Raw genomic sequence first — 26,074 nt, 5'->3', positions numbered from 1 at the left:
TCTTCTGTTCCTTTTTAAATGCTGTTTATCTGCAATATCCTCCAGTTTTGACACCGAGTCCACGCCTGAAATGCTAACTAATCTGTCCTCTCCACGGATGCTGCTTGACCTGCTGAGAGCTACCAGCATTTGCAGTGTTTTGGTTTTCCTTCCATAATTATTACTTGGTAAATATGAATCTAAATGGGGTAGAGGAGCAAAGGGTACAAATACACAAATCACTAAAAGTAGTGACGCAGGTTAATAAGGCCATTAAAAAAAGCAAACCAAGCACTAGGGTTTATTTCGAGAGGGATTGAATTGAAAAGTAGGGAAGTTATGCTAAACCTGTATCGAACCTTGGTTAGACCACTCTTGGAGTACTGCGTACAGTTCTGGTCGCCATATTATAAAAAAGATATAGAAACACTGGAGAAGGTGCAAAAAATATTTACAAGGATGATACCAGAAATGCAAGGGTATACCTATCAGGAAAGGATGAACAGGTTGGGTCTCATTTCTCTTGAAAAGAGAGGCTGAGGGATGACCTAATAGACATCCTTAAAATTATGAAAGGTTTTGATAGAGTAGACGCAGAGGACTGGATTTTGTCAGCCCCGAGGAGGCGGGACTGCCGGTAAAGTTGCAGAATTTGGGGGCGGGTGGCAAACCTGCCCCCATCCCACCACCGTGCCCTCTTGCCAGGAGGCGGGAAGCCGTCCTGCTGGGGTCCCGTCTCCTCGAGGCGGGAAAGGGATTAAAGCCTTTTAACTGCCTGTTAACAGGTAGTTAACAGGCAGAAAATAGGAATATTCCCATTTTACCTTCCCAAGTGCAGGCTTCCCGACCTCGGGGAACCCCGCTAGGGTGGAGGAGATGGGTAGGAGGTCTGCGGGGGTCGGAGGGGTCTGAAAGTGCAATGTAGAGGTGAGTGATGGGTGCAAGTGTTGTGAAGGAATAAGCCATATTCAGAAAATACACCATTCTATGAAAGAATTCTAGCTTTATTAAAACATGACAAACTGGGTTTGGAAATCTAGAAACCTCAACAATCTAAAGCTGTAAACAGCATACAGGCTATTGAGATAAGATAAGTTGTTGACACTGAATCAATAACCTTATTGAAACAGGAGGTTGGAGGCTCCTGAAGTCTGAAGCTTTGGAAAGAACACAATGGTACACCCTGTTAAGGTGTTCTAAATTACACTTTGGAAAGAAACACACAAAATTAAGAAACATATGCCTTCGTAAAAATTACATCAAATGAAACAAAGGAGACACGATTCTGTGTTGCAACCAGCTGAGGTAAATAAGAATTGCATAGATCACCCTGGTTGAGGTATTTTAATTTACACGTCGTAAAAAGACACAAACAGAAGCCCTTGGTAAAAATGACATCAAATAGATGCACCTGCTGTTACACTGTTTTTTATGATAAGCTTTGAACACCTGAAGTATAGACATGATTCTTAATGCTACCAGCTGAGGTGACTGTAAGAATAGCAGGGGTCAGCAGAAAAATGACTAGAGATAATTAGCTTACATCAGCAGAAAACTTCAAAGGAGATACCACTGAGAAAGGATATAAATATTGAACTTTCAAATGGGATGATAGATTCGCTGTAAAGGGGCAAAGCGACTCTCGGCTTCAGAGGCAGGCTCTGTAAGTCTACGACTCTGTGTCTTGGCGATCAATGGTACTGCATTTGATTTTGGTGGATATTCTGAATAAGACTAAGAACTGTGAAAATGTAGCGAAGTTAAGATCTGATAATAAGAATTGTAAGCTTTCTCTTTTTGGAACTGTTAATGTTGCGATTGAAACACCTACTGTAATTACATGTCGGTTCTTTAATAAATCTATATATTTTTAGAATTGTCTCACATAGTACTTCTGTATTTAACTCGCGAACTCAATCTCTGTACGCTCTTTGGTGAGGAGTTGCAGAATTCTGGGGGAGTTTTCCGGACCCTCATAATATCTGGAATGTTACAGTCTAGCTAAACTTATTAAAAGTGCTATCTGGAGGACGGTAACATCTTCAGGTTGTTTCCTTTAGGGAGAGACAGTCTGGACCTTTAGCCCCAATTAAGCGTCTTTAGGATTCGGCTACCTCAAACTTCAGTTGAAAGTGAATGTCTGGGGAATACGGCTGATCCAGGGTAGCCCTAAAGGGGCTAGGACTAGTAATTATCCCTTCAGTGTGGAGTGGTAAGTATGTAAGGTGAGTGGAAAGTGTTAGAAAATGTTCACTTACTTTTGTTTCTGCCTACAGCCTTCAGCCGCTGAGGAGCCGGAGTCCCGACATTTCCATTGTAGATTTCACAGACTGGCTGTTGGGTCCTCCAAACCAGCAGCCAGGTGATTTCTGCAAAGTTGAAAGGTTTGATGAGTTCTGAACACAAGGACTCATCAAACTACACAGAATGTCAGTGTTTGACAGCTTCACAGAGCTGTCAAACGCTGACATTTCTTCTTTCAAGAAATCTTGACAGATGGCATGTCATACGTTGACATGGCCTGTCAATGATTTCTCCGCAATTGGCCTGCGGAGCTTGCTGGGTGGGCTCAATAAGGTCAATCAGGGGAAAATCCCTCTGGTTGGTCAGAAGCTGATGGAGGCAGGATTGAAAGCTGGCAAGCAGCAGTCCCACCTCCAAAAGCTTCCCATTGACAAAATCCAGCCCAGAGTGTTTCCACTTGTGGGGAAGAGCAAAACCAGAGGCCATCAATATAAGAAATCAAACAGGGGATTCAGAAGAAACCTCTTTACCCAGAGAGTGGTGAGAATGTGGAACTTGCTATTACAGGGAGTGGTTAAAGCGAATAGTATAAATGCATTTAAGGGGAGGCTAGATAAGCATATGAGGGAGAAGGGAATAGAGGGTTATGCTGATAGAGTTAGATGAGGAAAGACAGGACGAGGCTCGAGTGGAGCATAAACACCGGCATGGACTGGTTGGGCCGAATGGCCTGTTTCTGTGCTGTATATCCTATGTAACCCTATGCAAAACTAGTTTGCTTCTGGGTCTTTTATTTTGTCTCCATGGGCTCCTCTCCTGCTTCCAGTTCTTTTCAGGAACTGTCCTATCCATTCCTACTTCCGAACTTGATCAACCACCTGAACTCAGCAACTCAAATACATTTTGCCCTTGTGTTTTCATGGGAGGCGGGTCTCCTGATCATTCTCAGCCACTGAGTACTTAACATATTACCCCATTTGAGATTAATTTCTTTTCTCGAGCACCGTAGGTGTCAAGACTGCAGCTCTCCCTCTACACTCCCACCGGGTCAATAGGATAATGAGAGATTGAGCTCCCTTACTGCAATCAGTGCCCAGTGGGATCATGCCAAGCGAGATTTAATTAATTTACTGGATAGGAAAAATCGGGTTGTCAGTCTGAAAACAGCACACGTTACTAAAAGGAGAAACAAAAAAACAAATTGTGCTTTTCTCCTGTAATTAAGGAACCCATTCATCAAACATATAAACTGCAACAAGATCAATTGTGTTTACTAATCCCACCAGCTGATGACAGAAAGGTGAAACACTGCATCCACATCTTTATTGATTAATGCAAGACAGAACATGAGTTAAATCTGTTGCTGTTATTGTATTTACAACCCACAGAGTACAGCCATGGGGTAAATACTTTGGAAAGGAAAATTCTTTATTACAGACACTCCGGCATAAAGGGCTAGAAATTCGGCTCGTTTGCACCTGCCGTTAACGCCTCTGGGGGGCGCTAACTGGCTGCAAAGGGCTTATCGCCCAGGGTGCAAAAAATGCGCCTCGCGAGAAATTTGGCGGGGTGCTGCTGAGGCGCTACGTCATAGTGGTGCGCCCCCGCCAGTAGTGCCCCGGGCCGCTGCGTCGCCGGCGGTGATGTCATCGGCATGTGCCGCGACCCCTTACTGCCCCGCCGCAGCCCCTTACCGCCCACGGCAGGAATTCGGCTGCGCCCCGCGAGGCTGCCACGAGCGATGTCAGCGCAAACCTCGCGGGTCGCAAACCGGGCCGACCAACGCTCGCGGGGCGGTATTTAAAGGGGCGGTGCGGCCGCGACCCGCGCCGCCATTTTCTTTTTTTGGCTGACCCCCAGGTCGGCCCTCCATGTGGCGTGGCCCTGGCCAACATCGGCCAGCCCGGCACCGCGTCTCGGCACCGGGCTGCGGCCGCAGCACCACGCCACCTTGGTGGTATAGTCCGGGCCATTGGAGGCCCTGCAGAGTGCGCAGCGGCCCTGCCCTTTAACTGAAGAGGAGGGGCGTTGAAACGCAGCAGTGGTCCGCGGCACCTCCGTCAAGCGCAGCTGATTATTCCTCGGTTACCGCCCCACCAGGAAGTGGAGCGCCCGAGATTGCGCTCCACTTCCTGTGCAGGCCGGTAACCCAAATTTAGCGGCCGGTGCGGTACTTGCGCACCAGGCGCTAAATGTCCACCCTTAACGGGGCCTAAGCGAATTTCGCGCCCAAAATTTATTCAACATGCCTCCTGAGTAATATACTTCCACATGCAATTATTGTTACACAGTGGTGGAGAGGGGAGAGCTCCTCAAGGCAGATAACCTATTGAAATTGGGGTTGTGGATCAGAATTGCTTAAAATGTGCAAAAGAATGAAAGACTCTGAGAGCACAATACAAAGCAGCAGATGAAAAGTACAACATTACAGTGCAACACAGGAAGCTGTGGATGCAAACAGTGAGCAAGAGGAAGGATTGTGACAGCAAGGAAAAGGGTATTTAGAAAGAAATGCCAAAAGGAAGGCTGGTGCAACAGCTATACATTGTGAGAAAGTAGGGATGAGCAGAGAGTGAAGTGATGTGATTGGAAGCGTAGAGGATGATTTCGGCTGCAAGGAATTCAAGATCACTAAAGGGTGTGACAGGGAATGAAAGGAGGAGCATTTAACTTTGGGAACAGTTTGACTGAGGGACCTGGGGTAACAAGATCAAGAGTAAAGAGATCATGGGTCAAGCCAAGACTGACCCACGGGTAAGTGTAGCAAATGGAGCAAAGGGAAATGACGGCAGTGAGAGTGACGGAGATCAAAAAAAATGATAAGCTGAGAAAAGGGGAGACTAAGGGAGAGAAATTTGGTATTTGGGGCACAATTATCGTCCGGGCGCAAAGTTTAGTGCCTGGCGCTAATTATCACCTCCAACTGCAAACTTGACTTTTATCGCCCCTGGAGTTGATTAGAGCACTAAATCAGGCGCTGCACACCTGTCTTAAGGCGCAAAAGCCGAGGCGCGAGGCGCTACCTCAGAGCGTGGGCGAAGCGCAGGTGATGTCAGTTAGCAATGGAACGCAGACACACTGGGCACTTCTTAAAGGGGAGGATCGATCTTGCTCTCCAGCCACACCCTGCTCATTGCAGCCTTGAATCTCGTTGTGGACAGACCTGTGCCTAAATTTTCCAGCCAAGGACTATGGAGAGGGTGAGAGAATGAGCTCAGCGCTTCAGCGACCAGGCCTTGGAGGCTCTGGTTGGCGCGGTGGAGCACAGAAGAGCTATACTGTACCCTGAGAGTGGCAGGAGGCCATTGCCGCGCGAGTACAGAAGAGTGTGGAGGCAGCACGTCTCCTCCAGGAGCATGGTGCCCAGGGCCCATACGCAATGTCGCAAAAAGTTCAACCTCACTCGGGTCGTCAGGGTGAGTGGCTGTTTTTCAATATCTCTCCATCCTTCCATCTCATCCTCACTCTATGGCCAGAGGGTCTTAAAACCCCAATGCCCAACACTCATTCAAGACCTATAGCCCTCTCATAAAACACACACGCACATTCCATACAGTAAGAGCTATTCAACTATGGAAGGCACATCAGGCAAGACCATGGCTGTATATTTACTCAGACGCTGTCCTTTTTCTTGCAGGCCAAGCTATCTCATAACAGGAGTCAGCAGCAACGGATGGGTGGAGGGCGGCCTCAGCGGCAACCCCTCAGTGATCTTGAGGCACGCATCCACAGGATTGTGGCAAGCCAGGTGATCGGTCCCGTCGCTCCTGGAGAGGCCGACCCCGTTCGGGACAGCAATGGTAAGGTTATTAGCTTTCTCTCCTCTCTCATTCCACTTGTCCCTCACAACACCAGCCTTTGACACTTTCAATCCAACTTACTAAATCGCTGCACTCCTTCCTCCCTTACTGCCCCCCTGTCCTCACACTAAAGCCACTTTTGTACCTCTCTGCTTTCAGCTGGTGATTCACCAGTTGAGGGGATGGGCCCTCAAGCTGCCAGTGGGAGCGATGTCGCAGGCAAGGAGGGAAAGGAAGCCGGAGCCTCAGCGCCAGCGTCTCCCGAGGAAGCCCATGCCCACACTGGGAACACACCTTCCCTGGAGGGGAGCAGGGGGGGAAGGTTCTGATGAGGGTGAAGCTCCGGAACCCAGTGGGCTGAAGCAATGCGATGTGGGTAGGGAAGCTCGTGGGCCTTCTCCCCGGAGGGAGAGTAGGCCAGCGAGTCCTGCTGCACTGGACGCAGAGGAGGAGCGGTGAAATGAACACCCAGGCGGTAGACATGCACACTGAGTTCATGGGTGCAGTGGGAAGGGTGCCCGAAAGCATTGATGCACTGGCAAGGAGTGTGGAGCACTTCGTTGTAGCACAGGTGGATGCCACGCAAATGCTTAGTGCTGCAATTCAGTCACTGGCTGCCGTGATCCAATCTCAGACTGGTCTCATGCAGTCTCAGATTGAGGCCACGCAAGCACTGACTGCTGCCGTCGTCGCTGGTTCGGACACATTTCCCCGGGGCTCTCACGGCGCCGCAGCAGGCCAGCAATCTGTGCTCCAGCAGATTGCTCCGGATGCTGAGGTGCTGCCCTGTGGGAGTGCCAGTATGTTGGTCGAGCAGGGAGGTGCTGTCCTCTCTCAAGATGACAGCATTCCTGCTGCCAGCACTGTCACTTCCCCACTGCACTTGCCACCGCCTGTAGCCCAGACTGCTGCCACCCATGCAGAGTTGGTGCAGTCTGCAGCTGGACCCTCCAGGCCCAGAGCTGGTCGAAGGCATCCTTCAAGGGCATCTGTAGTCTCAGGATCTGACATTCAGCAGCGTTCCACCAGCCTTGCTGCAGCCACTGGGGCCCCATTACGGAGGAGCAGTAGGGTGGGAAGGGTGCAAGTGGGCAAAGGAAGGAGATCACCCTCGAAGGGCAAAAATTAGGAGGTCTCAGGAAATATTAGGAATGTTTTTATTAAAGGCCAAGGTTCGTGTAATAACTTTTGTTTAGTGTTTTGGCCATTATCTCCAGGTTGAGAACCAGTTATGTTAATTATGATTTTTGGTGTTTGTTTGTATTAGTTTGTCATGAATAAATGACACACACAGAGTTTGTAAAATAAAAAAGTTGTATTGAAAGTGTACGTTTGGCCTTTGGAATCATTCCTGCCTTGGCCGGTGATAGGGGTTGTGGGTTGCTTTCCATCATGTTGTTCTCCATGCTAGAAACCATTTCCTGAGTAGGGGCCTAGAAGCGACTTGTAATCAGTCTTTGACGGATGGCCCTTGCAGTTTCAACATTGTGGGCCTCCCTCCCGCTTTGGTGCTGCTGCTGATCATCCTCCTCCTCTTCCTCCTCCTCCTCCGGTGGTGCACCAAGGCCTGGTGGCATTGGCTGGGTCCTGAGGATTGCAAGGTTATGAAGAATACAGCACACAACTATGAGGAGGGAGACTCGCTCAGGCGAGTACTGCAGGGCTCCTCCCGAGTGGTCCAGACAGCGGATCCGTTTCTTGCGCACGCCGATCGTCTGCTCAATGATGTTCCTGGTGGCAAGATGGCTCTCATTGTACCACAGCTCAGCAGGGATGTTGGGGTTACGCAGCGGTGTCATCAGCCAGGTGCAGAGTGGATAACCCTTGTGCCCGAGAAGCCAACCACTTGGCTGATGCGCTGCCTGGAAAAGCTCTGGCACACCAGCCATTACCGATAAGGGATCAGGCCTATTAATTTAGGATGTAACTTTATGCAATAGTCTGTATTAATTATCAGTGGTTAAGAACTTAATTTATTGTAGAATTTAATTTGCAGGTTGCTATTAATCTATTAAGTCAGGGGCTCAGAGGAACTTAATTACCAGTTGTTGCCAATTTACTAAGCAACTGAATTTTTCCCCCGAAGTCTGTTTAATCCATGTGCAATGGGTCTACACTGCCTCCACAACAACTCAAACCAAGCAAATGTTCACCCCTTTTTGTAAAGAAGTTCAAATGGAGTGCTGAACACAATTGAATACAAATAGAATCATTTTATTAAAGACATCAAGAAAAATATGTAGTTCATGTGGTGTGGGGCACCGGTCAGAAGTATGATGCCACCCAACAACCCATGTGGTGCACATCACCTGAAGAATACTTTTTAAGGCTTGGCCGCATCTAGCTGTATTTTGGTGAATGTGCTTTAACAATTAAACTGCGGATAAATCCCGTCCAGGAATTCACCCATCTCCATCGTCGACCATCAGAGCACCATCTTAGCTGAGCATATGGTCCAAGTTTCTATTTGTTGCAACTCTTCTACCTTGGCTCAAGGTGAAAGGAAACGACCCTGTGTTTTAGTGTGCAAAGCCTGGGACATCATAATAGCCACAGCCTTACCAGGCCATATGTACAACTTAAAATTCTCTATACATTGTTATACACAGCTACATCTTCTGTAATATTGCCTCCCAAATAATAAGCACAAAGCAAAATGCATTACTACCACATTATGATCTGTATACATTACACAAAGCCTAGGATTGTAGTCATCCAATTTTCCCCATTTAGAGCAATTCTAATCCTCCCAACCCCACTTTTAGTAACTGTGGGCTACTGAAAACTGGATCAGCAAGACCCTTCAAGAAGTTAAAATTGTACCCTCAGTTTTTCTCAATGATTTTGTGGGTAAATGCAATGGCCAGGTATATTGCTGAGCCCAGGTAAGTCTCCAGCTCAATTCCTGGCTTGTGCTTAGTTAGCTAGGACAGTAGTGGAGGTACTGCAACTGGCATCAATGTGCCTGGGTCAGGGAGCAGAAAGATTGGCCAGAGTTCCCAGTCCCGATTGCTATCCAGCAGTCCCCTGCTGGAAGTCTGCATGCATAGATGGTAGGCAAGGCCATAGTTAGGCTTGCTCTCAAATGAAGAATGGCCACTTCAATGGAGGTACTAGATGGCTATATCCACCCATACCCTAGCCTGAGTCACTATGTTCAGGAGATGTAGGAGGGAAATTGTAACACCAGCAATACTTGGTGCAGCAGGCTCGAGGGGCCGATTGGCCTACTCCTGCTCCTATTTCTTATGTTCTTATGTTCTGGAAACAGAGGGTATCTCACTTTTCAGAGGTCACTTGTAATTTATCCCATCAACGATGCTGATGACATGAGTCCTTCCCAGGATCACTGGAGTCTAATGTCGAATATATCATAACTTTTGCTTTAAAAATGATCTGGGATTGTTCTATCCTATCTAGTCTTTTGGATGAAACATTTATCCGAGTCCCTGTCTGTCCTCTCAGGTGGACATAAAAGATCCCAAAGTATTATTCAAAGAATAATGTCCTGGCCAATATTTATCCTTCAAATCAACATCGTCAAAACAGATTATCTGGTCATTATCGCATTGCTCTTTGTGGGAGCTTGCTCTGCACAACTTGGCTGCCGCGTTTCCTACATTACAATAGTTACTACACTTCAAAAGTACTTCATTGGCTGTGAAGTGCTTTGGGACGTCCTGAGGTTGTGAAAGGCACTATTTCAATGCAAGTATTTCTTTCTTTCAAGAAAGATAATCTACATGCTCGGCTTAAGTACATAACCAGACAGAACAAGGTAAAACCGGTGCACAGTATACAGTAAAAGCCACAATGTCCACAACTTGCCGCCTCTGCGTAGTTTCTTTATAAATAGGCCTCTATTAATGATACGCTGTAAGAAACAGCAAAGAGCAAACCCAGTGCTAAGAACAAGAGGATTCAATGGCTTCCTCTATCACCTGGTCCTGCCTCTGACCTCTCCTTCCACTGAATGAGTGAGGAGACCCACATGCAGGTTTTTCAAGAAAAGCATTACTCCCTCCTTTTCCCAAAGAGCAAATAATTCATTTCTCATACTTTATGCATTTGCAAGCTCACCAAGCCATTACCGATAAGGGATCAGGCATATTAATTTAGGATGTAACTTTATGTAATAGTCTGTATTAATTATCAGTGGTTAAGAACTTAATTTATTGTAGAATTTAGTTTGCAGGTTGCTATTAATCTATTAAGTCAGGGGCTCAGAGGAACTTAATTGCCAGTTGTTGCCAATTTATTAAATTGGAAATTGAGGGGAACATAATCACAATTAATTTATGGTATAGAAGCAAGAAGAGGGTGGGAGGGGGCAGTAGCAGGGTGAGTTGCAAATCAAAGCAATGATATAGACAAAATTAAAAGTGCAAAGTTGATTCCAGAAGGGGCAGTTCTGGCAGAGGCTTATTGCAAGCAACTAAATTGTTTATGGAGGAAATCCACCTACTAGTTAAATAAGAATCTCAAAATCAGGTTACCGCCACCTCCAAGTTCCTCTGCAAGTCACACACCATCCTGACTTGGACATATATCACTGTTCCTTCATCGGCGCTGGGTCAAAATCCTGGAACTCCCTCCCTAACAGCACTGTGGGGGTACCTTCGCCACACGGACTGCAGCGGTTCAAGAAGGCGGCTCACCACCACCTTCTCAAAGGCAACTAGGGATGGGCAATAAATGTTGGCCTTGCCAGCGACGTCCAGATCCCACGAATGAATAATTTAAAAAAAACATATAAATGAGGCGTGCCAGAGAAGAAAATTCACATGGAGCAGGTTAATTGAAATAATTAATTACAAAGTATGTCAGAGCAATGAATGTATGAGGCAGAACTGAGGGTCCTAACAGGAACATAGACAGTTGTATTTATGTTGGTTGATATTCATTAAAGGTGTGAAGTGCACCAGGAAAGTAACAAGTGGATATCATGAGTCCTGAAGCAAAAGGGATTGTCTGCTGCAGAGCTAACCTGCAAATAGGATCCAATGAATCCCAAGGCACAGCAGCAGGATGAACACCAACTACAAAGTAATCTAACTTGTGCAGAGATACAGTTACATACAACACATAACCACAAATTGGGGCCACTGAGGCCTAGTGTACAAAAGGAAAGAAAGACTTACATTTATATAGCGCCTTTCACCACCACCGGACATCTCAAAGTCAATTAATTCCTTTTCTTTTGGAGTGTAGTCGCTGTTGTAACGTGGGAAACATGGCAGCCAATTTGTGCACAGCAAGCTCCCACAAACAGCAATGTGATAATGACCCGATAATCTGTTTTTGTTATGTTGGTTGAGGGATAAATATTGGTCCCAGGACACCCAGGGAGAACTCCCCTGCTCTTCTTCAAGATAGTGCCATGGGATCTTTTACATCCACCTGAGAGAGCAGACGGGGCCTCGGTTTAACATCTCATCTGAAAGACGGCACCTCCGACAATGTAGCACTCCCCCAGCACTGCACTGGAGTGTCAGCCTAGATTTATGTGCTCAAGTCCCTGCAGTGGGACTTGAATCCACAACCTTCTGACTCAGAGGCGAGGGTGCTACCAACTGAGCCATGGCTGACACTGAAAAGACACCAAGAAGCATTTGCGCAGGATGGTACTTTTCTAATCCTGCTCCAAAGGCAAGCAAGCTCGAGAGCAAAACTAGGCAAGCACCATCCTGAATAGAATTAGGTTCCAGAAATTGAATCAGTAGAGCAGACTGTACAGGGCTGCAATAATTTGAAGTGAGAACTATTTGTACATCAGATAGGCTTCTTATCGGAAGAAGAACTCTAGAGCTATCACTACCTACCTCCTCAAAGAATTCCAATTACCTGTGAGACATAAACGGTTGCTTCTAAATGAGATTGTCTATCCCTTATGGCCTCTGTGCTTTTTACATGGACATTGATTAGATGAACATTCACCTGGGACCCCCTGCGGACATCCCCCTTTCAAACAGGTATACCAAGTTGGATACTGTTGCGGGGGATGACTCACCAGGGGAAGGCAGCAGCAGCCAGCTTCCTGGCACCAGGGACGCTTCTGCTGCTCAGGAAGGGAGGAAAAAGAGTGGGAGAGCAATAGTGGTAGGGGATTCTATCGTAAGGGGAACAGATAGGCGTTTCTGTGGCCGCAAACGTGACTCCAGGATGGTTTGTTGCCTCCCTGGGGCCAGGGTCAGGGATGTCACTGAGCGGCTACAGTGCATTCTTAAGGGGGAGGGGGAGCAGGCAGAGGTCGTGGTCCACATTGGGACCAACGACATAGGTAGGAAGGGGGATGAGGTCCTGCATCAAGAATTTAGGGAGCTAGGTAACAGATTAAAGAGCAGGACCTCAAAGGTTGTAATCTCTGGATTACTCCCAGTGCCACGTGCTAGTGAGTATAGGAATGGGAGTATAGAGCAGATGAATGTGTGGCTAAAGAGTTGGTGTAGGGGGGAGGGTTTTACTTTCCTGGATCACTGGGCCTGCTTCTGGGAAAGGTGGGACTTGTACAAGTCGGACGGGTTGCACCTGAACCAGAGCGGGACAAGTATCCTTGCGGGGAGGTTTGCTAGCACTGTTGGGGGGGGGGTTTAAACTAACTTGGCAGGGGGATGGGATACAGAGGGGAGCTGAAATAGGGGGTGATGTGCTGCCAATTATAGAGAAAAAAACAAGTCAGCTTGGTAGACAGGGCAAATATATAAGGGCAAGGCTGGATGGCATCTATTTTAATGCAAGGAGTCTTGCAAATAAGGTGGATGAACTGAAGGTGTTGATAAACACATGGGAGTACGATATTGTTGCTATCACGGAGACATGGTTGAGGGAGGGGCAAGACTGGCAGCTCAATATTCCGGGGTACAGAATCTTCAGGCGAGACAGAGGGGGAGGTATAAGAGGAGGGGGTGTCGCAATATTAATTAAGGAGTCAATTACTGCAGTAAGGAGGGATGATATATTAGCAGGTTCCTCTAATGAGGCCATATGGGTGGAGCTTAAAAACAAAAAGGGGGCAAGCACTTTGATGGGAGTGTACTATAGGCCTCCAAACAGTCAGGGGGAGATAGAGGAACAGATATGTAGGCAAATCTCAGAGAAATGTGCAAATAATAGGGTAATAATAATGGGGGATTTCAACTTCCCCAATATTAACTGGGATAGTCAGAGTGTGAAAGGCTCAGAGGGTGTAGAATTCTTAAAGTGCATCCAGGAGAGCTTTTTGAGCCAGCATGTAGAAAGTCCTACAAGAGAGGGGGCGGTACTGGACCTAATTCTAGGGAATGTGGCCGGCCAAGTGGAAAAAGTGCTAGTAGGTGAGCACTTTGGTGACAGTGACCATAATATGGTAAGATTTAAGGTGGTCATGGAAAAGGACAGGGATGGGCCGGAAATAAAGGTTCTAAATTGGGGGAAGGCCGATTTTAATAGGATAAGGCAGGATCTGGCCAAAATGGACTGGGATCAGCTACTTGTAGGAAAATCCGCATCAGAGCAATGGGAGGCTTTCAGAAGGGAGATTGAGATCATACAATGGCAACATGTTCCCGTAAAGGTCAAGGGTGGTTCCAAAAACCACAGGGAACCTTGGATGTCAGGGGATATACGAGAATGGATTAGGAAAAAAAGGAGGGCTTTTGGCAGATACAAAAGGCTAAAGACGGAGGAAGCCCTAGAGGAGTACAAAAAGTGCAGGGGGATACTTAAAAAAGAAATTAGGAGATCAAGGAGGGGCCATGAAATAACACTGGCAAGCAAAATAAAGGAAAATCCTAAGATGTTTTATAAGTATATTAAGGGTAAGAGGATAACTAGGGAAAAAATAGGGCTCATTAGGGACAAAAGTGGCAATCTGTGTGTGGAGCCGGAAGATGTAGGAGGGGTTCTAAATGAATTTTTTGCATCTGTTTTCACTATGGAGAAGGACGATGTAGACATAGAAATAGGGCGGGGGGACTGTGATATGCTTGAAAATATTCACATCGAGAGGGAGGAGGTATTGACGGTTTTAGCTGGCCTAAAAATGGATAAATCCCCAGGCCCGGATGAAATGTATCCCAGGCTGCTGTGTGAGGCAAAGGAAGAGATTGCGGGGGCTCTAACACATATATTCAGGACCTCTCTGGCCACAGGGGATGTGCCAGAGAACTGGAGAACCGCTAATGTAGTACCATTATTCAAGAAGGGAAGTAGGGAAAAACCGGGGAACTACAGGCCAGTGAGCCTAACATCAGTGGTAGGAAAATTATTGGAAAAAATTCTGAGGGACAAAATTTGTCTCCACTTGGAGAGGCAAGGATTAATCAGGGATAGTCAACATGGCTTTGTCAAGGGAAGATCATGTCTGACTAATTTGATTGAATTTTTTGAGGGGGTGACTAGGTGTGTGGATGAGGGTAACGCAGTGGATGTGGTATATATGGATTTCAGTAAGGCCTTCGATAAAGTCCCGCACAGGAGACTGGTCAAGAAGGTAAGAGCCCATGGAATCCAGGGTGCCTTGGCACATTGGATACAAAACTGGCTTAGTGACAGAAGGCAGAGGGTGATGGTCGAAGGTTGTTTTTGTGACTGGAAACCTGTGGCCAGTGGGGTACCACAGGGATCGGTGCTGGGTCCCTTGCTGTTTGTGGTCTACATTAATGACTTGGATATGAATGTAAAAGGTATGATCAGTAAGTTCGCGGATGATACAAAAATTGGTAGGGTGGTAAATAGCGAGGAGGGTAGCCTCAGTCTGCAGGACGATATAGATGGGTTGGTCAGATGGGCGGAACAGTGGCAAATGGAATTTAACCCGGAAAAGTGCGAGGTGATGCACTTTGGGGGGACTAACAAGGCAAGGGAATACACAATGAATGGTAAGACCCTAGGCAAGACGGAGGGTCAGAGGGATCTGGGTGTGCAAGTACACAGATCCCTGAAGGTTGCGGAACAGGTGGATAAGGTGGTAAAAAAGGCATATGGGATACTTGCCTTCATTAGCCGAGGCATTGAATATAAGAGCAAGGAGGTTATGATGGAGCTGTATAAAACACTGGTGAGGCCACAGCTGGAGTACTGTGTGCAGTTCTGGTCGCCACACTACAGGAAGGATGTGATCGCGTTGGAGAGGGTGCAGAGGAGGTTCACCAGGATGTTACCGGGGCTGGAGCGCTTCAGCTATGAAGAGAGACTGGGCAGATTGGGTTTGTTTTCCTTGGAACAGAGGAGGCTGAGGGGGGACATGATTGAGGTGTACAAAATTATGAGGGGCATAGATAGGATGGATGCTGAGGAGCTTTTTCCCTTAGTAGAAGGGTCAATAACTAGGGGGCATAGATTCAAGGTAAAGGGCGGGAGGTTTAGAGGGGATTTGAGAAAGAACTTTTTCACCCAGAGGGTGGTTGGAGTCTGGAACTCACTGCCTGAAAGGGTTGTGGAGGCAGGAACCCTCACAACATTTAAGAAGCATTTGGATGAGCACTTGAAATGCCATAGCATACAAGGCTACGGACCAAATGCTGGAATATGGGATTAGATCAGACAGGGCTTGATGGCCAGCGCGGACACGATGGGCCGAAGGGCCTCTATCCGTGCTGTATAACTCTATGACTCTATGACTCTACTGCTGATGTTAGGTCAACTGGTTTATAATTTGTTGATTAACTGCGGCCGTAGACGTGACTCCAGGATGGTATGTTGCCTCCCCGGTGCCAGGGTCAAGGATGTCACTGAGCAGCTGCAGGACACTCTGAGGGGGGAGGGTGAACAGCCAGAGGTCATTGTCCATATCGTTACCAACGACAAAGGCAGAAAGAGGGATGAGGTCCTACAGGCAGAGTTTAGGGAGCTGGGAGAGAGATTAAAAAGCAGGACCACAAATGTAGTAATCTCCAGATTACTCCCGGTGCCACGTGCTAGTGAGTACAGGAATAGGAGGATAGAACAGATGAATTCATGGCTGGAGAGATGGTGCAGGAGGGAGGGCTTTAGGTTCGTGAGGCATTGGGATAATTTCTGGAGAAGGTAGGACCTGTACAAGCCGGACGGGTTACACCTCAACAGAGCCGGGACCAATATTCTCGTGGGGAGGTTTGTTAGTGCTGTTGGGGAGGGTTTAAACTAGCTTGGCAGGGGGGTGGGCACCAGCATATAGGAGTAGAAAAGAGGAATAAGGTGCATAAAAAAGTGAGTGTGTTGGATAGTACTAGTGAAGATAATACTAGAGGCGGTAGTAGTACCATATTGATAGGAGCAGACTAAGAAAGACTACAAAAATTGGTTTAGAATCTTCTTTTCCTCTTCTTAGGCAGTCCCTTGGAACCGAGAATGACTTGCTTCCACATTAGAAATGAGTTCTCAGGTGACTAATAAGTCCAATGCGGGACCTACAGTCTCTGTCACAGGTGGGGCAGACGGTGGTTGAAGGGGCGGGTGGGTGGGGTGCTTGGGTTGATGTGCGCTCCTTGCGCTTGGCTTCCGCTTGCTCAGGAGCAAGCGGAAGCCAAGCGCAAGGACTACAGGATCTTGCGGAGGCAGCGTTGATGGTACCTCTCCAGTGCTTTGAGGTTCCTGCTGTACATGGTCCATGTCTCTGAGGCATACAGCAGGGCAGGTATCACTGCTGCTCTATAGACCATGAGCTTAGTGCCGGGTTTGAGGTCCTGGTCTTCAAACACTCTCTTCCTCAGGCGACCGAAGGCTGCACTGGCACACTGAAGGCGGTGTTGGACTTCGTCATCAACGTCTGCCCTTGTTGACAGTAGGCTCCCGAGGTATGGAAAGTGGTCGACGTTGTCCAAGGCCTTGTCGTGGATTTTGATAATCGGGGGGCAGTATTGTGTGGCGGGGGCAGGTTGGTAGAAGACCTTAGTCTTACGGATGTTTAGTGTAAGGCCCATGCTTTCGTACGCTTCGGTGAAGGTGTTGACGATGGTTTGGAGTTCGACCTCCGAGTGAGCGCAGATGCAAGCATCGTCTGCATACTGTAATTCGATGACAGAGGATGGGACGACCTTGGATCTGGACTGGAGGCGACGGAGGTTGAACAGTTTCCCGTTTGTTCTGTAAATTAGCTGCACTCCAGCGGGGAGCTTACTGAGGGTGAGATGGAGTGAAGATGAAAATCAGATTGGCAAAGAGAGAACATGAGAGTAGAATGGCGGTTAACATAAAAGGGAACCCAAAAATCTTCTACCGGCATGTAAACAGTAAGCGGGTAGTAAGAGGCGGGGTGGGGCATATTAGAGACAAAGGTGGTGATATATGTTTAGATGCGCAGGGCAAGGCTAGAATACTCAATGAGTACTTTGTATCGGTGTTTACTAAGGAGGTGGGTGCTGACAAAATATCGGTAGAAGTGGAAAAGGTGGAAGGAATGGAAGGGGTGAAAATTGATAGACAGGATGTACTAGAAAGGCTGGGTATGCTGAGAGTGGATAAGTCACCTGGTCCAGGTGGCTTGCATCCCAGGTTGTTAAGGGAATTGGGGGAGGAGATAATGGAAGGGCTTGCCATAATTTTCCAATCTTCCCTAGATGCGGGGGAGGTGCCTGGGGATTGGAAAGTGGCAAATGTGACACCATTGTTCAGGAAAGGGTGTAAGGACAATCCTAGTAACTACAGTTTAACATCAGTGGTGGGTAAAGTTTTAGAAACAATAATCAAGGAAAAAATTAACGGGCATTTGGAGAGATTTAAACTAATTAAGGAAAGCCAACATGGGTTTGTAAAAGGAAGATCGTGTTTGACTAATCTAATTGAATTTTTTGATGAACAGAGAGGATTGATGAAGGGAATGCAATGGATGTTGTCTACATGGATTTTCAGAAGGCGTTTGACAAAGTACCACATAGAAGGCCGATTAACAAAATTGAGGCTCATGGAATAGGTGGGTCAGTGACCGCTTGGATAAGAAATTGGCTTAAGGACAGAAAACAGCGAGTTATGGTAAATTATTGTTTTTCAGACTGGAGGATGGTAGACAGTGGTATTCCTTATGGGTCAGTGCTGGGGCCACTGCTTTTTTTGATATATATAAATGACTTGGATATTGGAATGCAGAGTAGAATTTCTAAATTTGCTGATGACACCAAACTTGGGGGTGTGGCAAACAGTGATGAGGACATCAATCGACTGCAACAGGACATAGAAAGGCTAGCAGAATGGGCAGATGGAATTTAATACAGAGAAGTCTGAGGTGATGTATTTTGGCAGAAGGACCAGGGAGAGGCAATATACACTTAATGGCACAGTTTTAAAGAGTGTACAGGGACAGAGGGACCTTGGAGTTAATGTGCATAGGTCCCTGAAGGTGGCGGGACATAGAGAAAGTGGTTAACAAAGTCTATGGGATCTTGGGCTTCATAAATAGAGGTATTGAGTACAAAAGTAGAGAAGTTATGCTGAATCTTTATAAAGTGCTGGTTAGGCCACAACTGGAGTATTGCGTCCAGTTCTGGTCACCACACTTTAGGAAGGATGTGAATGCCCTTGAGAGGGTGCAGAGGAGATTTACCAGAATGGTTCCGGGGATGGGGATCTTAGCTACAAGGACAGGTTGGAGAAGCTGGATTTGTTTGCATTAGAGCAAAGGAGGTTGAGAGGTGATTTGATAGAGGTGTACAAGGTTACGACGGGTTTGGATAGGTTAGACGGGGAAAGGCTGTTCTCTCTAGTTGATAGCACAAGGACTAGGGGACACAGATTTAAGGTTTTGGGCAAGAGATACAGGGAGGATGGGAGGAAAAACTTTTTTACACAGCGAGTGGTGAGGACCTGGAATTCGCTGCCGACGGAAGTGGTGGAAGCGGAGACACTCAATGTTTTCAAGGGGAGACTGGATAGGCACTTGAGGGAAATAAACTTGCAGGGCTACGGGGATAGAGCGGGGGAATGGGACTGACTGGATTGCTCTACAGAGAGCTGGCATAGAATCGATGGGCTGAATGGCCTCGTTCCGTGCCGTTATGATGCTATGACTCCTTCTTTGAAAATTGTGGTTACATAAGACTCCCTCCAGTTCTCAGGTGCAGCTCTTGGGTATGAGGAGCTTCTGGACATATTGGGCTAGAAATTAAGTAAGGCCCCGCCAGCTTTGCGCCCAGTTACCGCCCAAAGAGGGCTTCTGCGCCAATAGAGGAGTTCGCGCTGATATTCAGCGCAGCAGTAATGGCGACGGTAGCCAGTAGCGCTGCTCCGGCACCGATGATGTCATCGGTGTCCGCAGTGCCCCGGTTCCGCCCCGATACTGGCCCGACCCTCATATTTAGTTGCGGCCGCCTCTTCCGCAGCGGCCGCAAACAACATTCTGCAACCGTGGCCGTCCTGCAGCCTTAGTGGCGCTAGTTAAGGCGGAGGTGCGGCCGGCCACTTTTTCGGCGGCCGCCTGCCCGCACCTCCTTCCCTGGCCTCCTCCACCCCCCACCACCCCACCCCCCCCCCGCGGCATTAATCCATCTGTTAGAGCTTCCGAAACATTATCAGCGACTCATGCAATGTCAATGAGAGATGGAAAACTATTCTGTCACCAGCTTGGTGTGATGCACCTATCTGTCCGTCCCCCACATGCGCGTCATCCTCCACTCCTACGATCTCCAGGACCGCCTCCTCCCAGTGGGTGAGGTGGGCTACTGATGGTGGCCCTCCTCCTTTCCTCACTCATTCTCTTTTATTGTGAGCTCTCTTTTCCTGCAATGAGGGAGACAAGTGGAGTTTGAGTGAGAATGAAGGAATGAGTGTAGAGAATCCATAGCATAGATGCTTAGAAGGAGACAAAGATGGAGTGAGGTGGCAAGACCAAGGGCCCTCCCTGCGTGTTGTCAGTTGTTTTCATAGCATCAGAGTGATTGGGAGTGTGAGGGCTGCATAGTCGAATAGTTAGATGAATGTAACCATAGAGAGAGAGGGAATGGGTAAGGGTGCATGGCTGTCAGTGTCAAGTGGGATGTGGAGGAAGAGATTGCTAAAACTGAGTGCTGGTGAGGAAAGCCAATGGGGATCAGATTGAGAGTGATGGGAACTTCATACTTACTTTTCCAGTGCGCTGAAGGTCATGAAATCTCTTCCTGCACTGTATCCAGGTTCTGCGGGTAGCCGATAAGGAGTTGATCTCCTCTGCCACTTGCATCCACGCACCCTGTGTCTGCTAGGGAGGCTTCTCCCTCCCTGATGAAGGGAAGAGCACCTCCTTGTGAGCTCTTGCTCCCTCCACTAAAGCCTGCAGGGCAACGTCGTCGAAACGGGGTGCAGACCTCGGTCTTTCTCTGGCCATTCTGCTTCTAGCTCAGTGTATCAGCAAATGCCAAAAGGTTGGCAGTCTGCAGAAGAAGCAAGGCTTCTTGCAGACCTTAAATGCAGCAGCAATGATGACATCATCGGAGGCGACTTTCAGACTGAAGAAACTCATTTGCCACGGGTTCCCACACGCTGGAACTCAATTGGGCAATTTAGTTAAAATAGCATCAATCTCCCACATCGAATTAGATTCGTGTGGATAACACGAAATGCGGATTACACACCAACCCGCACCTGAATGAAAATCCAGCCCTATGATGCAGGCCATCGGGTCCAGGGGACTTGTCCACCTTTAGTCCCATTAGTTTACCTAGTACTTTCTCTTTAATGATAGTGATTGTTTTAAGTTTCCGCCCCCCACCCCAATCGTCTGTCAGGAATGACCCAGGTTCTGCCTCGCCTCGCCACCAGAGGGCACCATGAACTCTTAATTGTTTCCTTCTTTATTCCTAATTGTACTCACCTGTGCATGGTTATATGCCTGCTATTTAAGTGGTGCTTAGTTTATGTTCATTGCTCAGTCTTAAGTTTCACTGCCTTGTGATCCGCTTGCTGGCCTGCTAGCTTGTATCTGTGCTGTTGTTATTTTGTTTATTTCTAGTAAAGTCTATCTTTGTTTTTGCAACCTAACCTCTGCCTCAGTTTGCCTTCCTGCAGTTGGGTTCACCAAGTTCCATTCCTCACATAGCCCTTTGATTATTCATTATTGGGATGCTTTTTGTGTCTTCTACCGTTAAGTTTTGAACGTTTAGTTTTTAATCCCGGCTCTTAATTTAAACCAATGCCCAAGAAAAGAGTGAAATACTGACCAACCAATCAACTCCCTGCTTTCCTATGATGTCATTCCTTGTTTTTGTTGTCAGGTCCGCTGCCTCTGCACTCGGGCCTTCCTCTGTCGCGCTGCTTATTTGCTCCGCCTCCGCTCTCACTCCCGCTCAGGTCCGCTGCCTCTGCACTCGGGCCTTCCTCTGTCGCGCTGTTTATTTGCTCCACCTCCGCTCTCGCTCCCGCTCAGGTCCGCTGCCTCTGCTCTCGGGCCTTCCTCTGTCGCGCTGTTTATTTGCTCCGCCTCCGCTCTCGCTCCCGCTCAGATCCGCTGCCTCTGCTCTCGGGCCTTCCTCTGTCGCGCTGTTTATTTGCTCCGCCTCCGCTCTCGCTCCCGCTCAGGTCCGCTGCCTCTGCTCTCGGGCCTTCCTCTGTCGCGCTGTTTATTTGCTCCGCCTCCGCTCTCGCTCCCGCTCAGGTCCGCTGCCTCTGCTCTCGGGCCTTCCTCTGTCGCGCTGTTTATTTGCTCCGCCTCCGCTCTCGCTCCCGCTCAGGTCCGCTGCCTCTGCTCTCGGGCCTTCCTCTGTCGCGCTGTTTATTTGCTCTGCTTCTGCTCTCGCTCCTGCTCAGGTCCGCTGCCTCTGACCTGTGATGTCACTTTTTATTTTTTTCCCTGTGCAGTTGGGGGGTTTCACAGAGCCGAACTCCCACTGGTTCTCTGTCCCCTCTCGTGCAGACTTTTAACTCCTGCTCTCCTGGAGGCTGACAAAGATAGAAAAAGAAGAAAGGAACACCTCCCTCCCCTCCTCACCGAACTTCCTTACTCAACAAACTCGCACGTTTACACTCTAACCCAGGACGCCAGGCTCATAAGGCAACTCCTATAGAAAGCCAGTCACCAGGGTGCGTAACCCCAAAAGATCTTTCATTCATACACCCTTGGAATTATGGCCGAGATTTTCCGGGGGAACAGCGGGCGCGATCGGCGGAGGGTCAGGTGGGAAAGTGTTTTTTTTTCCCCCAATGTGTCAGGACCCCGCTGTGAACCCACCACCGCGCGTCTTTCCCAATGTCGGGTCTGTCCGTGCTGACAGGCAGCGGCGAGCGACCCAATTTAGGTAATTATGACCTTGTTCAGAGATTATTAAGAATAAATTTGAGCTCACCTTTTGATTTCACGTGCTCGCCCATGGGGTTCACGCTGGACATGGACCACATTTGTCAAGCTGAGGCGGGAGTTCAGTGGCCATTGAATCGGCTGTTGAGTTGACAGCTTTAAATGTAAAGTAAAAGCTCTCACCTTACAGAGATATCTTCCCTCAGCAACAAGCTCTTCCTCACTGCATTTCCACAACAGATTCCCCATGCTGCAAGTCTTTACACAAGTCTCCATCCAGTCTGACCTCATTACCTCTCTCACCATGGACAGATCGCTTCTGTCATCTCTACTTCTCCTGCCATCTATTCCATCATCATGGGTGCCCTTTATACTCTCTCACCTTGGTCCTCAGAATCCCACCACGATCAGCCCCAACACCAGCAGCACCAGGCACACCAGCAGCACCAACAACACCAACCTTCTCCGCAATCAACTGATGCTGCACAGGACACAGGACATCAGCACCCAACCACATTGCTGTCCAGGAGGCCAGGGATGGCCTCACCATGGCCAGATTTACTTCACTTGACGCTGTACACCCTGGCTGCCACATGATGCACCAGGTTGGCACCACCCCACACCAACACCATAAACCATCCCTACAATGCCCAAGCCATTCCTTTCACACTCGTCACCATTGCGGGGGGTACCATTTTGTCTCACCATTCACTGCAACTCACTAAGCCACTTCCAAAGGTGCACACAAATCTGTCCAAGAACCCAAAGTGTTAAAAATAAAGGGTTCAATGTTTGACACCACATTAGCAGAAACCTTACATGAACATTGCATAAAACACCCAAGTGCCTACCCTTGTGTGTTGTTAGTTGGTATGATTGGACTAGGGTGAGGGTGAGTGTGAGGGGTGGCTGGTGAGATGGGAAGTGATATTGGGCCAGATATTCCGATCCCTATGGGTGTGTATGAGCTGTGTACCCCCCCATCAGGACATCAGAAATGCCGGTTTCAGGCATGCACAGCACATGCGCTGAAAACCGGCATTTCCGATCTGTCAAGAATGCTCTTGACAGATCGGATGCCTGCCCTGGAGAAGGGCCTCTGCCCTGGAGATAGTTCCGCTTTCTGGAGCTCCTCTGCCCGCAGAAAACCCTTACAATTCTTACGCCTGGTAAAAGCAGGTGTAAGGCCTGCTTTTACCAGGATAAGAGTTGAAAAAAAGTTTTTTAAAAATTTCATTCATTTATCATTTAAAAATACTTTTTAAAAACAGGTAAGTTTATTTTTAGCCCTGTAAAAAACGAATTATATTTTTCTAAAAATTAAATTTTTGTTGAACTAATTTTAAAAATGTGATTTAAAAAAAAAACTTATTTAATGTTTTGAAGTGTTTTGGGGGTGATCTCCATTCATATATTTGACAGGTTTTCCATTTTGGATACTGCTGGGGGAGATGGTTTCTCGGGAATGCAGCAAGAGCCAAGTCCGTGGCACTACAAATGGCTCAGCTACACAGGAGGGGGGGAAAATGAGTGGGAGAGCAATAGTGATGGGGGATTCTATTGTAAGGGGAACAGATAGACGTTTCTGTGGCCGCAGACGTGACTCCGGGATGGTATGTTGCCTCCCTGGTGCCAGGGTCTAGGATGTCACTGAACGGCTGTAGGGCATTCTGAAGGGGGAGAGCGAACAGCCAGAGGTCATGGTTCACATTGGTACCAACAACATAGGTAGAAAGACGGATGAGGTCCTGCAACAAGAATTTAGGGAGCTAGGTAGCAGATTAAAAAGCAGGACCTCAAAGGTTGTAATCTCTGGATTACTCCCGGTGCCATGTGCTAGTGAGGATAGAGCAGATGAATGCATGGCTAAAGAGTTGGTGCAGGAGGGAGCCTTTAGTTTCCTGGATCACTGAGTCTGCTTCTGGGGAAGGTGGGACCTGTACAAGTCGGACGGGTTGCACCTGAACCAGAACGGGACCAACATCATTGCGGGGAGGTTTGCTAGCACTGTTGGGGGGTGGGGGGGGGAGTTTAAACTAACTTGGCAGGGGGATGGGATACGGAGTGGAGCTATAATAGGGGGTGATGCACAGCCAAATATAGAGGAAAAACAAGTCAGCCTGGAAGGCAGAGCAAATATATAACGACACAAGGGAGTATGGCAAGGCTGGATGACATTTATTTTAATGCAAGGAGTCTTGCGAGTAATGCAGATGAATTGAAGGTGTTGATGAACACATGGGAGTTGGAGATTGTTGCTATCACAGAGACATGGTTGAGGGAGGGGCAGGACTGGCAGCTCAATATTCCGGGATATAGAATCTTCAAGCGAGACAGAGGGGGGTGTAAAAGAGGAGGGGGTGTCGCAATATTAATCAAGGAGTTAATTACTGCTGTAAGGAGGGATGATATCTTAGCAGGTTCCTCTAATGAGGCCATATGGGTAGAACTTAAAAACAAAAAGGGGGCAAGCACTTTGCTGGGAGTGTACTATAGGCCCAAACAGGGGGAGATAGAGGAACAGATATGTAGGCAAATCTCAGAGATGTAGGCAAATCTCAGAGAAGCGTAGAAATAATAGTAGGGGATTTCAACTTCCCCAATATTAACTGAGATAGATAGATAGATAAAGTTGGTGTGAGTAAGGATGTGCAGGAATAGGGTAGGGAAGGCAGAGTGATGGGAATGTGATGAGAGGCACAGCAGGATAAGGTTGAGTGTGGGTTTGCACTAACATTTCGTGATCTACTGAGATCATTGAAACGTTTGCGGCACTACACCCAGGTCCTCCTGACCACATCCATGTGACCTCCTCTGCAATGTGCAACCAGGCTGTGTTGATCTCCTGGGGAGGTCTCTTCCACCCATGGGAAGGGAAGAGGACCTCCCTGCGTGCTGTGACTCCCTCCATAAGCATATGGTGGGAGTCATGGGAGAGCCTGGGTGCAGCCCTGTGCCATTGTGCAGTCACTGTCTGTCAGTGTTTGCAGCACCTCAATGCTGTAGAACACTGACAGCACAAATGTCAAAATAAAGTTAGCCATTGTCCATTTAAGGAAACTGGCTGATGATGCGTCATTGAATGACATCACCAGACCCGCGTCCTCTAATTGGCCAGGAAATGCGCTGGGCAGGCTTAACAAGCCCCATCAAGGTAAATCCATTTTACAAAGCGGGCTGGAGCTAGCAGCGGGGTCAGGACCTGCCAGTGACGTCGCCCACCACGAACCCACCAAGGTTAGTAAAATCCCAGCCTATGTGTCAGGAGGCCTCTGTATTCTGTGGGGCAGAGCATCCTGGAGCTGCCACTTGCTCCTGGATACGCTTCATTGTAGAGAAGATCTCTCTGATGGCGCTGCAAAGGATAGCATTGGATTCTCCTGCCAACTGTCAAACATCTTTGGAGAGTCCTTGGGGTGTCTTCATATGGTTCTGATGTTCTGCAAGCATTCATTTTTTCATGGCAGGACCCTGGAGATCATCGTCTGAATGCTCAGGTACACCATGTTCCACCTTCAATACCTCATTCTCTGGTCTCCTTGTGAGTTGTAAATCATCGTATGTAAACTCCTTATCTGGACTATCACTATCATCCCAAGTTAGCCTATCTGGGCTGGTGAGTGCAAGTGATAGGGGCCAAGTCATGGTGGGCCAATTTCTGCTGGCAGTGCCAAATACTGAAGCTTCTAGCGTATGTCTTCTCTCTTTCTCTCAACAGCATATTTCTTGCTTCCAGCTTCTGTAGAGATGAGTAGAATGAGAAATGTCATTAGTTTCCTGCTGTCCACTTTTACCTTCCTGTTGGGCTTGTGCAAGGTTTCCTTCAAAAAAAGAGGGACCATTTCTGGTCTTTGACCATGAGCACTTGGTCAGCACAAATCTTCTGTGGGTCTAG

The sequence above is a fragment of the Somniosus microcephalus genome, chromosome 11 (assembly GCF_052327205.1).
Source record: "Somniosus microcephalus isolate GS21.2 chromosome 11, FLI_Smic_1.0, whole genome shotgun sequence".
In the NCBI taxonomy this organism is placed as follows: Eukaryota; Metazoa; Chordata; class Chondrichthyes; order Squaliformes; family Somniosidae; genus Somniosus; species Somniosus microcephalus.
This window is presented reverse-complemented; position numbering follows the sequence as displayed.